A 12,200-nucleotide genomic window follows, 5' to 3' on the forward strand; every position below is an offset into this window, starting at 1 on the left:
GTTTTCATTGACAGGTATGTAACTGACACCTTAGAGAATTCGTATTTATTGTGCTACAAGCTGGGTGCAAACTACCAAAAGTATAAGCAAACCAAAGTGACAGATTTATGGCTAGTTACACATCTGCTAAACTGAGAAAGTGTGGTCTTAGCTTATAAGCCTTTCTCCCTCAATTTTTATACCAGCTATTCCTATTTATGCTACTAATCCATAAGAAGCCTGGTAGATTTCATAAACTTTTAGACTGTAAATCATTCAGACTCACATCAGGGTCTGCCAAAGCAAACAGGACACACCTACATGGAATCTCTGTGTCCAGTGCCAACATCCACAGCCAGCTACCACCACCCCTCCTCTCTTTTCCCAAGCAGGACCCTAACTTCACCAGCTGCCCCAGGAAAGACACCGGGGCAGCTCACCTAATAAGAAACAATACAGGAAGGAATAAGGTGATAGAAATCTGGTTCTAACAGATTTCAAAGGGTAAAAACCCTGTTTTCACAAGGTAAAAACATTTCAAATGCTTCAGAGAAGAAATTTAGCCCTTCTCAACTATGACTGTCCAATAGCTTTGCCTACAGACTTGCCCTTAGCAGAGGAGTTTTCTCTGGTTGCTTCCCAAACTTGCATAAATGTAAAGGTATCCCAACATGAAGCTGCACTGTTTTACATAATTAAAAAATAAATAAATTAAATGGTAGCATTAATAGAGATGCCATCAATGTGATCCATGATAAAAATATACTCTATTGGATAATTAAACATTTGCTATTAGAGAACCTCATTGCTCTGAGGCAAACAGAACCTATCAAAACTGCATTTTTAACCCTTACTGTTAAACATAACATCTGGGGGAGAGAAGGAATTAATGTATTTCAAAATTAGACATAGGATAAAGCTACAGTTGCTCCTTTTTCCAGAATACAAACATTTTCAATGACATAGAAACAGATCTGTTTTATGTGTAATGAATGAAAGATGAGCAGATTGGATCTTATCATTAGAAAGAAAGGAAGAAAAGGAGGTTTAGCATAAAATGTGTTTTTAAAATGGTGGTCCAGCACTAGGAAAGTCAATTGTGGGTACTTCTGCACTTGCCATATCATAGACACACAAATATATTGGTATATGTAATTACCATCTCAGTAGGTAAGGAACTAGAAAAGCCAACATCCCAGCATTTCCCAAGCTTGCTACTAATTAAATCATATGCATACCAGTTCAATCAAAGGATGATCAAAGTTAACGAAAAAAAATTTCAATTTAATTCAATGAACTGTGGATCAGTTCCAGACATCTAGCTGCTACTCCATCCTCTTTCTTCTTTATCAAAAAGCACTCCAACTGTGTGAAAGTGAAGAGGACTCCATATGAGTCTACAGATTTTGTGATTTTGTATTTCCCCTCAGATCTGAATTTTAAATTAATTATTTGACAGTTGACTACATTACATAAAATTAAGTAATCTTTTCAATGAAGGTGGATTAGAGGCTATTCCTGGTTTGGAAGGAAAACTGACTATTAATATTACTGTTACATCAATAGCTTGAAAAGATTTCAACTGTCTCTTTCATACACATACTCCTTCATTATAAATTTATTTGTGTGTCCCGCTGTTCACCCCTGCAACAATATCATGCCATACCTGAGCATGTAAAATGTTAGTCCAATGTACTAGAAATAGGTCACTAAATTTATAAGGCTTTCAAAGATTAACAGAAAGACAAATTAATGTCATCTAAAGAAAAAAAAAAATCAGTGCTCAGATCAAATATCTATTTCTAGTTACATTTGCAATGCAATGTCACAACCATCAAACAACTTCAGTAAACTGGACATAACATTTATGAAACCTATCTAAATAGCCTTTGCTTCAATTCTTATTAACAATGTTTTTTCACATTCTCTTTTTCACTAAATATTTGTATTAAAAGTGATAATTTAATTTTATCCTCTCAAAACTCATCTCCCAGTGCTGTCCAGGTGCTTTGTAGCCATGGCTTCAGCAAACGTCCTTTCAGATCAGCCTAAAGGCTCTCATTTCTTTAGAACAGAGCTGGGCAGGAGTTGCTCTAAAATCTTTATTTGGGAATTTAATATATGCATCACTTTTAATAGACACTGCATGATGTCTCAAATGCAATGAGTATCACACAGGAAATTAAATTTTAAAAAATAATCTTTCCTGTTCAAGAATGAACAGTCCATTAAATGAAAACTGAAGTTGTCAGCTTTCAACAGGAAGAATAGTATCTATGCCTGACACTTCACATTCCATCTATAGGTTTTGCAGTACAGGGACACAAGCTTAAATGAAAAATGGTGTTTTGACATAGTTCCAATAACATTTATGTATGCAGCGCTGCCTAGTTGTCCACCTCTCATCTTTTGTTTTCTAAGACAGATTTCAAGCATTTCCTCTTGGAAAAGGCTTTTTTGTTAATCATCAGCTCCTTCTATTTCATGTTGGAGAAACACACTAATAACAATGGGAAGGGACTGGTACTACTACAATTTCTATTGCCACAACTCAGGTGTCCTTCACTGAACCTACTCAGAAGCCCTGGACAACTCTGTTGTGCCACTGGGAACTTCATGAGCAGGGAGTCAGAGCTGCAGGATTTTATTCCCATACAAGGCGAAATCATCTCTCAGGGAGTCCTAAAATCCTGAATCAGAATGTGAAATAATCTCCCAGTACACTTGCCCCTTCTCTCTCAACCACTGTGTGAGACGGAAGAGATGTAAAGAGAGGGATGTCAGAAAATGATGACTGAAATCCGTACCGTCTTTCTCCTGTTTCTCTTCAACAGGGACGTTTTCTGCAGAGCCACTTTTAGGCATCGAATTAAAACCAATGTTAGCAGGGCTTTTTTACTGAGTCCAGACATGTAAGAAATGCTCCTTAAACTCAGCCCTTGCCTGAGTATGGCATAGTTACAGGACAACTTATAGTTGTCCTGTACTTATAGACTTATAGTTTAAGATACAAGTAAAAACTGAGTCCTATAAATTTACCCACGTGCTAATACTGCTCTTGAAAGAAAAAGAGATACTTATACTTTAAAACACTGCTATCAGCTCATTCTCCTTAATAAGAGCCCACTGTCTTTGAAATGTTAAATGGGACCTACTAAGAAGAAAATTCTATTTGCTGCAACACCTTTTCTTTCATAATGTGAAAACTTTTACTGTTTTTGTACAATTTCTTATCACTGAAGCTCTTTTCTATTGACTGAAACAGAAATCAACAACCAGATTTTTTTTTATTCTCCCACTTACATGTTAGTGACTTAGGCTGTTGTGTTCCCTAACTGTTACAGTGGTCTAGAAGCAGAAGACCCCCTCATCTCTCAAGAACTATTAACCCAAAGTTTTAAGCTAGAATTTAAAAAATTTGCTATGTTACAGCAAACTAAATTTGTTTAGAAACTTTGTATCATCATTTGCAGTTGATCCCAAATCACATGGGGTGCAAACATGAGTAAAGCATGAAAAAAAAAAAACAGAAGTATAGGGAAAAGCAGCTAGCCTACACAGGGTGCAGTATTGACTTGCATGTTGTAAAAGGAAAAAAACCAAAACAACTCACCACATCAGTTTCTAAATGACACAGTTCATTCCAACCCATTTAACCTACACAAAATGCTGGACTCCATGAACAGCAAAATTTGAAAACAATACAGACAGCTCTGCCAGCAAGTCTCACACAATCACAGTAACTGTCTCAATACAGCTGGTCTCACAGCAAAACAAATTTCAGAAGGTAAAACAAAAATGAAGTAAGATTGCACTGCTAACATTTTCAGTTTGCTTTCCTTTGACCTGGTCTCCTTAGCAAACTTATTTACTCTATTTACATATTTATTTTTTAAACACTTTGCTGTTATTTCCTTGATTGCAGCACTAAAATTTGCCACAGGTGAATGGATAATGTACCCCTTCTAAATTCCACATGACTATCAAGCCTGTGTACTGCCTCCTCAGTCTTCCAATACACTGCTGAGCTGCAAGATGAAAGACTTATTTTAAGGACAAGCTTTAAGAAAGTCTTATTTTAAGACTCTTTTAAGGACAAGTGTACCCAAGAAGACACTGAAGAATTAACTACCTAGCCAACCTCCATCAACCAGCTTAAAAACTTTACCTTGCATATTCTACAGTTATGAATGTATATGGGTTACGAAAAGACAGAAAACCTGATTTGCAAAAATTCTACTTATATTATGAAACACCTTCTGTAACTACAGCTAAATAAATGTATTAACTATGTTTAAAGCCTAAGGGTAAAAAAGTAGTCTTTTCCTTACAAATACTTCAACTGCAACAACTGACTCTGAATTATAAACAATGCTGCTGATAAACATTCATGATAAATATAAGTCCCCTCAATTAAAGTTCTGCCTATTCAAGTAAATATAAGTCAAATTTTAAAATGCATTTGCTCAATCCTGTTATAATTTTCTGATACAACTGTCCTATGATTTTGTTAAAATTTTAGAGCCAGAATTGATTCATATTTATTCAGGCAAACCTACCTCATAACACTGTATTTGATTACATCTGAACATGACTGCCTTTACAGCATTTCAGAGGTGCTGACATCTCCAATAACTCGTTAAAGAAGAACTAGTTCCAAAATATTCTGTAGCAAGCAAAGCAAGACAAGCATGACTTAATACAGATTTAAATTGTGTCTTCATGCGGTCCCACTACCACCAGATTAAAAAAAATGGCTTTAAAGTATCACATTAAAAAGAACAAGACTAGTGTTGCTAACTTCTTTCCTTGTCATTAAAACTAGAAAATAGGAAACACTTGAGTCCACTCACAGCTCCCTAGGAAAATAGGCTCCCAAGCAGCTTAATGTTTTAACATCTGTAATCTTCCTGGGGAACATCTCTGTAAGGCTTGCTAATGTTGATATACTTACTCTAGACAAAGCCCAGCTCAACGAACAAACTAAAATCTTTGTTTGAAAAGCTTTGAGAAAGCCACATATTTTAATTATATCAGAGAACCCTTCTGTGACACCAGAAATCTGCAAGCCACACTTCCCCTCAGAACAAGCCTCAGTGAAAGAAAACTTAAGACAGAACTCAGAATGCACATCTCAGACTACGGCACAGAAGTGTGTGTGTGTGTGCGTATATTTGTATATACATATATATATTTAAGACTATACACAGAAGTATTTCTCCATCCAGTCTTGAGATACCAAAGACAACATCTTCTCATCTTGCATTCTGAGCCAAGACATACACATTGACTAGGTGTAAGAAGATATGAAAGTCAGGGAAGTAAAGCAAATAACAACATGAAAGAATCAAGTTTTATTATTAATGAAGAATAAGATGTTATTATAGCTCAAGGTCACATATGACAAAACAATCTTCAGTTAATGCCACATCTGTTACATACTGAGAGAATCAAAATTAAAACATAATAATTGTTTTGGCTTGTTTTCTTTAAAACCATCTGTAGAATTGCAATGTGCCACATGCTGAAAGATTTTGTTCCACACAGGCCCAGCAGGATCTGCCACTCAGGGTCAGGACTGGGACCCCAGGGGACACTGGGGTCAAATGAACTCCTAATACCAGGCAACAAAATAGGATTTGGTAGAATCTGCAATATCTCTTAAATTTAGTTTATTAAAAATGAATCCTTTCAATAACAACTCAGGAAGTCTGACAAAGTAACTAGAATAAACATGGTGCTCCCACATACTTAGTTCAAGTCTCTCCAGCAGAGTTTCTGTTTGTAGAATGAATACTATATTAAGAATATAACCTACCACAACAGAACAGGGATACAATGGCAGTATAAAAATAAGACACACTGCAAGTGGAATTGGAGGGTGAAACAAGAACCACAATCTGTGCAGGGAGGAAGAGGGACAGAAGGGAAACAGAAAAAGTTAACCTCTTTCAAGCCACATCTATATGTTTAGAACAACATTCTTTTATAAAACTGTACAAAGTTAGTGAGCCAACATAAAAAGCAAGCAGCTATTCTAAGTTCAACAAACCTATATAGAGCCAATATTTAATTACCTTTTTAATATGTGGTAATTTTAAACATATAATACCATATCTGTCCATTTTACAATACTGCCTTCCCATGGGAAGAGCTGGTGTAATGCATTATGCAATTTTCACACTGTAACTAACTAGTATAATAAAATCAAAGTTAAAACAAACATTAAAAAAAGCTATGTTCATAGTCAAAATAAGTAAGAAAGCAATTTAAAAAATTATGCAAATTCTCTCAAAAGTAAGTAACACTCTCAGTCAAGGTCTTGAAAACTTTCTTGAAAGTCAAATCAATTTTGAAATCCTACATATACACACACAAAAAAAGTACTATTAAATCTGTGTGAGGACCTGATAATTGGCTCTAGTTATCTGTTTTTTTCCATTTTAGACACAGCACATCTACTTGACCAGGAACCATTTCCAAAAAAGGAAAAAGTTAAACAATAATTAAAATCAAGTGCATAAACATTAATTAAAGGAAACAAATTATGTGTACCACCAGATTAAAACAAACACACAAACAAACAAAATAAAACAACAACAGCAACAACAAAAATGCCCACAACCTGACCTTGGTCTAAACTAATACTACGCTACAAAACATACCTGAAAAAGTTAATCACAGAAATTGTAGAACAAGGAGATACTTAATTCAAGCCTCCAGATAGATGAACTCTCACAAATGTTCCCAGAATAGTATTTCAAACTATTTCTTCCCCCATTCCTCTTTCCCACCTTTCAGCAGAATGTAAACCCATTCCTATACGAAAGTTAGCAGCTCCACTTCATAGGTCTGCATCCCCATCTAAATCAACACTCATTCCCACTCTTCCCACTCATTGGAGGGAAGACACAAACCTTATTAGGAGCCACTGGCACACACTGCCTTTCACTGATGCTGCCATGGGGTCATGTAGGTAAGAGACTGGAAGTAATGGTGGGGTTTGTAAAGTCCTAACTATTGCCTCTCCATAGATCCCTGAGTTCATTCTCCATTCACCAGAGCATCCTATCCTATCCTATCCTATCCTATCCTATCCTATCCTATCCTATCCTATCCTATCCTATCCTATCCCACATCAATTATAACTGGCATGTAATATGAGGAGAACTTAATTTGTCACCTCTTCTCACACTGAACAGCAACTTATTGCCTAGGTAGTTAGGCAGATTTCAAAGGGATTATATTCAAGGATCTGGACATACTCCAATATAAAGATGATAAATTCTGAATTTCTTCTTCAGAAGATTATTATCTTCTACCTCTCCCTCTTTCTCTCTCTCTCTCTCATTATTGTTACACACCTATCTTTATGTCTCAAGTCTCATAATTTTCTTTGTATAAGGAGTAAGAAAATGAATGAATTCTATATGGAAAGCAAATTTATATAGCTATCATACATGTCCTTAGCAGTTGGTGAAGATGAAGAAAGATCTTTTTAAATTACGAAATAAATTAAAATTTAACTATTCATTAAAACGGAGAGGGACTGAAAACTTGTTACTAACTAAACAGGCTGGTAGTGCTGGTGTCAAAGATTCAGAAAGTGAAATTTATTTTTACTTATTTACCTGCAAGCAGAGATAATCTTTCTTCAGCTCTGCTTCTTTTGCCTGCTAGCTTTAGTCAGTACTTTGCTCCTTCTCAGGCTGAAAAAAAATTTTGACAGAGTCACTCCAGATATAAAAAACAGAAGCAGAAATGAAATAAAAAGAGAGTTCTGTCTAGACCTGTAAAGGCATGTAAGAAAGTATTGACAATTCAGCTGATCTTACAAATGCATGAGAAGCATGATATACACAGGAACATGTCCCTAATGCACTATCACTCATTGTCAGAGCTCTGAGGACATAAAACCAATAGTGACACAAGATGAAAGATCAAAAATGTCAAAGATCATGCAAAAGTAAGTATCTTAAACTCTACCATTACTACAATCCCTAATATGGCTATGTTGTTTTCCTTATTTCAATTAAAGCATTGCTCCATAGTCTTCTTTCATCTCTGGAAACAATCTGCTTCAGCTTCCCATTCAAATTGTTTACTTTTCTCCTGGATCAAAAGTCCAAGCTACTGGAACAAAAAGTCATACATGGATGCACAGCACCATATAAAATGAAAATGTGTTGCAAGTGGAAAATCATATTCCCACAATCAGAAAACTGAACAGATTGCCTACTTAAAATCCACTCAATCCTTGATGATTTACCCATCCACTGTAAACAACAATTTTGCTTAATTTTCCTTTCACTAAAAGAAAGATATGTCCTTGGATAACATGTTTCCTTACATCAGATCCAAACTACCTCATAGCAACGTGATACTTCTACACCTACTGATACTTTGATCTAGGAATTGTTTCCAACAAATAATCACACAATAATTATTTATAAGAAAACAACTACTTGAAGCAGATTTTCATGGAGGACTTAAGCAGGAGTCCTTGAGTGGAGCTAGCCCCTAATGTCACCTGACAAGAAAGGCCATGCCCACAATCCAGCGAGAAGTGGGATGCACACAAGCAGCAGGATGTCTTTGATTTCACATCCTTGAGACACGGGACTGGGTAAGCAGAAAACCCCACATCACTGTGTTAGCTGTGCACCAATCCCCAGGCTGAAACATGGAGAATTAGAGATGAAGGCAAGACCTTTACCACTACATCATGACCATGTACATGCCTGAATACATATTTACATGTTTTTCATGTGCACACTCACATACACGTTTATACATGACAAAAAATAAACTCAAGAGAAAAAAGAACTTTGCTCTAGCAAAGTGTCTTAAGTGCAATCATGATCTTTAACTCAAAAGATCAGCAGTACCATTTGTAACCAACCTGCCAAACTGGAAATCCCAAGTCAGCAAAAAATACACAGGGGCAGCTACAAAGAGAATCTCAATTGCTCCTAAACAAAATATCATTCCTTGTTTTACTTCTAAGTTTGCTTCCTAAGCTAAAATTTTCAATATCCTCTGAAAGAGGGCAGAAAAAAATATCAAAATAACTACATCATTTAGCCTGGCTGGCTGACAGCTACTGAGAAATATGATGATAGTGTAAATCACAGAAGAGGGAGAAGGATTACACAGCATGACTCTAAAGGGGCATAAATGAAAAAGTGGGATGAACTCAGGGAAGAGGGTGGCATAGGATGAGCATCAGAAAACATTTCTTAACAGCAATACAATATAAAGTAGAATATATTTTCTCACAGACCGAGTAGTTATTTAAGGCAAAATTTGACAAAACACTGGAAAGCACAGCAAAGAAAGTATTTCTGAATTTATGAGGTCATGGATGAGAACATTTCATTAATCCTGTCCCCTTTATGCTTCTCATGATTAGATTTCTGAGCAAGATTTCAGTATAACAAAAAAACACACAGGACAAATATGTTCATTTTTTCTTGTGTTCTTGTCTTCATCAGCATTAAGGTTAGAAGTGTTTATAAGTGTCATTTGCGTTTGATGCAACTATTACATGCTGAGCTATTTAAGCATTACTGGTAATTTTAATCCCCTATTAGTTATTCTTTTGCCTGTAACACAAAATTATCCTTTTAATTCTGGACTTTTATAGTATTTTTATTTCAAGCATTTCAAAGGATTTTACCAACATATGTCCACTAAAAACATCTTCCAAAATCTATATGGTGTGTAATACTGCCTTTCATGGATCCAGAAGTTATCCTGTGACTGGTGAAGTGTCCAGCTCCTTAATTGTCAGGTAACACAATGCCCATGAAGTCCTCTGGAGGACTTAAGTCACAGGAAATTAGAAAGTTAAAATGTGGCGAAGAAGGAAAACAAAATTCAGGGTTTCTTTTAGTCTGATGCCTGCAGCACAAGGAGATCATGAACCAGGAAAGGTTTAGGAGCAGTGGTAAAACAGGTGTTCTCTTAGAAGACCAAGTATTACAACAGGAATTGCACTACTGGTTGTGTTTTGGTTTTCCTATTATTACTGTCCTTACAATTATTACTGTAATTTAAACAGCACACAACATTCTGCAATTCAGTTTGGAAAGAGATGGGGTAACTCACAAAAAGCTAACTGAGAGAAGAGTTTTGTCACCATTTTTTTCTTCCCTCTGAACTTCCAGTTAGAATTTTTTTTAATGCACAAAGAATTCAGGAGTATAGCTGAATATAAAATATGGAAGTTTCTCCTCCTAAATAAAAATGGTCTTTTCTACAGGGCAACCAACTAAATACAATTTTTTTTAAATACCAGAGTCAGTCAAGGCCTCTTGATGATACTGTGGAAATCTTAATTCACCACACAGAACAGTTGAATTACAGTTTGTTACATTTGTCCCTGAAATCCCAAAATTCTTGTGATTTATAATCCTTCTTTTAATGATCCTCCTCTACACTGTGTAGGATCTCACTGTGCACAACCCTATCAACCAACAGCTAAGACAAGGAAAGAAAAGAGACACCACACCACTGCAACATGGAAAAAATAGCATGAAAAACAATTACTGAAGAGATTATAATATCACAACAATCAATTATCGTTCTGACCCCCAGAGAAAAATAATGAAAACCAACAGCAGCATACCAGGAAAGCACTGAAAGTGTTCAGTGCCATGTCATGAAGCTGAAAAAAGGAACCACAAAGAACAATTCAGCAACAGATGACAAGATATTGAATATGTCCCAGAGAATAGAACAGCTCTTTCTTCCCACTCCAGTCCACAGTCCCTACAGGTACTTCATCCAAACTCCTTCCCCTCCCCCCTTTTAGCAAGTACACACTGAAATATTCCAGGTACTGATACCATTATATCCTCTCAAAGTGCTTATTTATCCCAAGAGATGCAGAAATGCAAGGCACATGCCACCTCCCTTCCCAGACCAAAGGCTGAAAGCAAAGACTTCTGTAGAAATGAAAATCACCAACCCTAAATCCAGGTGCGGTTTTCCCCTCAGGAATGAGGAGGCAGTTAATGAAATGGTTATTGCTGCTTCCCCATACACAGGCTCCAGTGTCATAGGACACACAGTGGTCATTTGGGCTGTCTGTCCTTTGAATGTGCAGTGGTGCCATAAACAAAGGCCAGCAGAACCACCTGTATCCCAACCACAGCAGTGTCCACTTCCTGCAGAATGACACAACTTCTGGGACCATAACCCATCGCTTCCAAGAAAACACAACAAATGAAAAAAAAGGAATTCATTTTTCCACTTAACAGTGCCAACCCAACTGCACAAAGGTGACTCCTTTCTGACAAAAATTAATCTTCCCTCCCTGAGTGTATTAAAGGTTAAGCTAAAAAAAGGAGACAAGAGGAAAGACTTTTCTCCTTTGATAAATTTACCTTGCATTTGATAATGCACTGCATGAGCTTACTGTTTATTCTAAACATAGGACGTTTCTAGGCTTTCTGAAGAGAAAAACATGGTTACCTTAAAAAAAAAATTAAAAATAAAAGTCACAAAAACTGTCAGGGAGTTTCAGGAACAGGATTATCATCTGAAGCTATCTAAAAATAATTTTTAATTACTTTTCAAATATTAAATTAATACTGTTCTTGTAAACAAAATTTGCTGAATGTTTTCAACCCAATTACTCCCTCATCTTTTAGAGCTGAGGATTTCACCATGAAAACAGTATTTCCAACAATACCTGAAGGCTGGTGTAAAATTAGATGGAACAACTGCCACACATCCACAGAATGGCATCACTTAGGTAACTTTGCTAAACTCTCCAACCTCAGTTTGGCTCTGTACCTGACAGACCCATATTGCTCTAAGCTGTCTGAAGCCCACCCTCATAGCACAGGGCAGGGTGGCCACTGCTGCTTTCAGAGATGGTAAGTCTGTGGACACAAAGCCAGAGTTCTGCTATAACATGTATTATGGCTGGTGCTGGCCAGCCACCAACAGCTGCAAAGATGGGGAGCACCAGCACCCAGATGGGCTCTGCTTCTGGCACGGCAATCTGCTTTAACAACATGGCTTGGGCTACAAGGACAATTTGGTTGGTCCCACTGGCAAATGAAGGGCATGCTTGCTTTGTATTTCTCCATGTGGGTGTCCTGAATGCCAAGACCTAACCCAAAACACACTGGTTGGTAACTTACAAGGGAAGGCTTCAGAAGCATGATGCTTTTCCCAGTACTGCAGCTGCATATGTTTTTCTACATTTC

General features: G+C 36.7%; 1 protein-coding gene across 9 annotated transcripts in view; it reads right to left on the minus strand.

Moving 5' to 3' along the window:
- The window catches only part of FARS2 (phenylalanyl-tRNA synthetase 2, mitochondrial), a 231,445-nt gene that overhangs the window by 216,799 nt on the left and 2,446 nt on the right, over positions 1-12,200 (minus strand). For 7 of the 9 annotated variants that reach the window (XM_066558789.1, XM_066558774.1, XM_066558834.1 and 4 more), the window contains exon 2: positions 7,611-7,688. The exons of 1 other annotated variant lie outside the window; for it this stretch is intronic. The gene's annotated coding sequence lies outside the window, so the exon portion shown is untranslated. Of the gene's footprint in view, positions 1-7,610; positions 7,872-12,200 lie in introns of those variants that run through there. One more of the 9 variants, XM_066558783.1, reaches the window with a different exon arrangement.

This window comes from Molothrus aeneus, chromosome 1, assembly GCF_037042795.1.
Source record: "Molothrus aeneus isolate 106 chromosome 1, BPBGC_Maene_1.0, whole genome shotgun sequence".
Classification (NCBI taxonomy): Eukaryota; Metazoa; Chordata; class Aves; order Passeriformes; family Icteridae; genus Molothrus; species Molothrus aeneus.